The sequence below is a fragment of the Crocuta crocuta genome, unplaced genomic scaffold, assembly GCF_008692635.1.
Source record: "Crocuta crocuta isolate KB4526 unplaced genomic scaffold, BGI_CrCroc_1.0 scaffold299, whole genome shotgun sequence".
In the NCBI taxonomy this organism is placed as follows: Eukaryota; Metazoa; Chordata; class Mammalia; order Carnivora; family Hyaenidae; genus Crocuta; species Crocuta crocuta.
The window spans coordinates 2,799,438-2,804,353 of NW_027532747.1; positions in this window are offsets into that span (position 1 = coordinate 2,799,438).

Consider the following 4,916-nt stretch of genomic DNA (forward strand, 5'->3'; position numbering starts at 1 on the left):
AATTTAAAAAAAAAACACTCAGGTACAGCCTTAATTATCTGAGGAATTTGATTCAACTGGACTGTTTCCCTAAAATTTGTGAATAATATGTGTGTCAAATGTTCAGTTTATTCATGAGAATGCATCTCCAGCCCTATGGCTGAAGGCACTTTTTTTTTTTTCATGAAAACACAGTTTAATAAAAAACATGAATAAAATGCGTTATTTCAACAGCACCAGAAAAAACTTTTTTCTTTTCCATCACATCAAGAAAGATGTATTTTCAATTCGGTCTTGCATACCACTGTTATTAATAAGGAACCAAGGACATGAGTAGATACACAAATCATGTAATGGCAAACTATATATTATCCACCTTTAGGCCCGATTTATCTACTGTATTTTAAACATCAAAATAAATAAAAACCAGATAAAATGTATTTTTACTAGACTAACTACTTTGGAGTAGTCACTTTTTAAAAAATATTTTAAAAATGTTTTTCATTTATTTTGAGGGGGTGTGAAGAGAGAGGAAGAGAGAGAATCCCAAGCAGGCTCCATGCTGTCCGGGACTCGAACCCCGTGAGCAGTGAGATCGTGACAATCATGACCTGAGCTGAAATCAAGAGTCAGGCGCTCAACCAACTGAGCCACCCAGGCGCCCCTAGACACTTCTTAAAAGGGATGGTTTGGAGACTACCTGGCAGACCTTTATGAACAGATCACATCTCTACACTCCCAGGAGATTATCTAGCAAGAAAAATCACGTGTTATTTCCACTGAAGAAACTCAGGATTGAACAAAGTAAAAGTAAACTGAAAAAGTAAAGTGTTTTTCACGGATGAACCAAGTTGTTTACACCTATGCCAATCATTTGTCTGAGTTGACAAGAAAGGCAATGAATAGACCCTCTTGACTCATTTAGGCCCTTCTGCAAAAGCCAAATTCTTGAGGTACATGTCAACAAACATGAATCAGTGCTTAACTATAAAAACAGTCTGTGACAGAGAGCCATGGTAAACTGTCAGCAGCATTTTAACAGATCTGTGCAAAAAACAGACAACTTAAGAAAAAAAAAGAATAACTGAACGCTTCATTTTGGAAAAGCCACTTACAAACTTTCATTTCTACAGTTGTGCCTTTTTACAGTTGACCCAAAAGAACAGGATCAGAGAATACTCTTATGATGCTGTTGATCAGAAGATTAAATGTTCTACTCAAGAGAAGCAGATAAAGGGTAATTTTTACCAAATAGACAAGAAAATCAAAACAGGAGAAAGGAAGAAATATGGAAAAAAGAGAGGAAAGCAGCTGCTTCCAAAATCCTTTGCATCACAGTAATGATCTGAACTAAACTACCATTTTTTCAATTAATTATATATGAAGAGGAAATAAAAAAATTCATTCCCGAGATGATCGTGATTCTAAGAGCATTTCACAAACCACGACAATTTAATGTAGTCAACATAACACAAGAAAATCGCTGTTCTCATTCTCTCCAGCTTCGGTAGCCTGCTAGCTTGAGTCTCCTGCAGAACTGAATACAGACTCAAACTGCCTCTATCATGCATGCACGAAGGGCTTTTCCTGCCAGTAACTGGGGACCAAGTAAATTAGAACAATCTCCCGCCGAAAAGAACCAGAAACACAGGCAAAAAAATACACTAAATATCCTCTTGGAGGCCTAAGGGAAGAAGACACAGCAGAGACTCAGGGAGGTAAACTCAGCATTTAGGGCTACTTTCTCTGGGGGGTGTTTGCCAATTCTAAAGGGAACGCTAAGGGGACCCTGGGTGGCTTAGTCGGTTGAGTGTCCGACTTCAGCTCAGGTCATGATCTCGAGGTCTTTGAGATCAAGCCCCACGTGGAGCTCTGTGCTGACAGCTCAGAGCCTGGAGCTGCTTCAGATTCTGTGTCTCCCTTGCTCTCTGCCATAAATAAAATAAAGGGAATGCTAAAAGCTTGGAGTTGGCTTAGGAGGTGAAGGTGCTGGTGAAGAAATGAACCCTAGGAGTACAGGTTGACCAAACAGGCAGGCCCTCACAGGGACTGCAGCTCAGTGGAGAAACAGCTCGGTCCCTGAGATGGCCCTGAAGTGAGTCCAGATCCTAAGCGCCCATTTGCCTGACAAAAGCAAATGTGAATTATCTGTGGCAGAGGAAACCGTCATCTTAGATCTCAAATTAGTTCTACAATTATGCAAGTTCAATGTCCAGCACAAAATTAAAAAAGGATAACAACAGAAACTAGGCACATAAGGAGATAAGACAGAATGAATGAAAACCAAGAAAAAACAGACATTGGAAATGACTTACATGCAGTGCCATAATCAGACAAGCTTTAAGATAATTAGGCACACCATATTCAGGGAGATAAAAAACAAGATTGATAATTTTGGCAGATAACGGCAAACTATAAAAAGCAAAGCAGATGGAAATTAAAGAATCGAAAAATACAGAACTGAAATGAAAAGCTCAACTGAGGGGTGCCCAGCTGGCTAGGTCAGTAGAGCATGGGACTCTTGATCTCAGGGTCACTGAGTTTGGGCCTCACATTGGGTGTAAAGAAAAACAAAAACAAAAACCTCAATTGACAGATTTAATAGATGATCGTTTATGGCAGAAGAGAAAAAGTAAGGGGCTATCCAGAATGAAGGACAGAGAGTCAGAAAGAAAACAAAAGAAAAGTTAAGAGATAGAAGTTCCGGTGAGTGATCTAACACATATAATTGCAGCCCTGGAAAGAAAGGTAAGACAGAATGGAGCAGAAGGAATATCTGAAGTATCAATGGCTGATAGCTTCCAAAACTAAAGATGCTGGGCCATGGGTTCAAGAAGCCCTAAGCGCTCCAATTATAATTAAAAAAAAAAAAAAAAAAATACCAGGGACAGCAATGAGAAATTGCTGAAAACGAAAGACAAAAAGAACATTTTAAAAGTATCTGGAGAAAAATACTACCTTCAAAGGAATGGCAGACTGACACGTGGCTTCTCAACCATCAATCCAAGTCAGAGATAATGAAATAACTTTGAAATGCTAAAAGAAAACAATGGCAAACCAAGATTTCTCTAAGTACTGAAAAGACCCTTCTTGATGGAGGAAAATGTTCTACAGTTAGATTGTGGCCAGGGTGCCTGGGTGGCTCAGTTGATTTAGCCTCTGACTTTGGCTCAGGTCAAGATATCTCGGTTCATGGGTTTGAGCCCCGCATTGGGCTAACTGCTGTTAGTGCAGAGTCTGCTTTGGATCTTCTGTCCCTCTTTCTCTCTCTGCCCGTACCCCCGCCTCTGCCCATCTCCTGCACTCTGTCTCAAAAATAAACATTAAAAAATAAATAAAATTAGATGGTGGTAACAGTTGTGGAATTCTATGAAAACACTAAAAACCACTGAACTGTACACTTGTTTTAAAAGTTTATTTATTTATTTTGAGAGAGAGAGAGGGAGAGGACACAAAAGAGAATCCCAAGCAGGCTAGGCACAGTAAGTGCAGAGCCTGACTTGGGGGTCAATCTCACGAACTGTGAGATCATGACCTGAGCAGAAATCAAGAATCGGACACTTAACAGACTAAGCCACCCAGGCGCCCCTGACTGACTCGTATTTTAAATGAGCAAATTTTATGGTGTGTGAATTGTATCTCAGTCAAGCTGTTGTGCTTCTTTTTAATGCGGGTAAATAATGACATTTGCAAACACGCACTGTAAGAATCTGTCACCCCAGACCTGCATTAAAGGAAAACTAAGGAGTAGTTTTCAGGTGAAGAAATGGCCCTAAATGGAAGACTGGAAGGTGACAAAGAAGTCACCGAAGAGCTATGGGGAAAGGATGACCTTTTTGATAATCAACGATGAATAAATGGTGCTGGTAAAAATGAAATGTAACCTCTTTCCCAGAAAAAAGTCAATTCCACAAGTTACACACACACACACACACACACACACACACACACAGAGTTACACAAAAACCAATTCCAAGTGGACTCTAGATCTTAATTTGAAAAGCAAAATCCTAAGATTTCTGCAAGATGTTGTAAGAAACTATCTTGGGACAGAAACTTTGGGACAGAATTACAAATTAGGGGAGAAAAGGCGCGTAAGCCCCAAAGAAAACTGGGCAAAACATCTGAACAGGCACATTGTAAAAGAGGATACCAAATAAACATGAACAGGTGTTCACCCTCATCAGCTGGCAAGAAACTACAATTTAAAAGCACAACCTGATACCACTGCACACCCACCCACATGGCTAAAGTTTAAGAGCGACAATCCCCAGTGCTGACAAGGATGTGGAGCTCAAGAACTCTCCTACACTTGCTGGTACCACCGTAAATCGGTCAAACACTTCGGAAACTCGGTATCATCTAGTAAATTTGAAGCCCTGCCTATATCTTTTGACCTACAAATTCCACGTATAGGTGTATACCCAACAGAAACGGGTGCGCCAGGAGGCATATAAGAGTATTCCCAATAGCCAAAAGGTGGAAATAATCGAAACGTCTACCAACAGTGGGATGGACACCCTGTGGTATAGTCGAACAGAACACTACATACGCAAAAAAAAATGGATGAATCTCAGCAACTTGAGTGAAGGCAGCCAGACACAAAAGAACATGTATTGTTTGGTTTTCGTCAAGTTCACTGAACAAGCAAGATGAAAACTAGGGACACCATAGGTGGTATGCGATTTGTGCTCAGAAGGTAAAATTACACACAAAAACGGCAAGGAAGTGATTACCCCCTACAAGTCGGGGTTGGGTTACCTCGGGAGAAGGAATTCCCGGCTCGTGGGCGCCGGCTGTGTTCCAGTTCTCCGCCTGACACCCAGCAGAGCCCTGGCTGGGCGATCGGTGAGGAAGGGGTGGTTGGGGGTCCTGCTCTTCCCCGAAGACAAGGAAAAGGGCCGAAGGCGGGGACTGGCTGAAGGACACGACCGCCT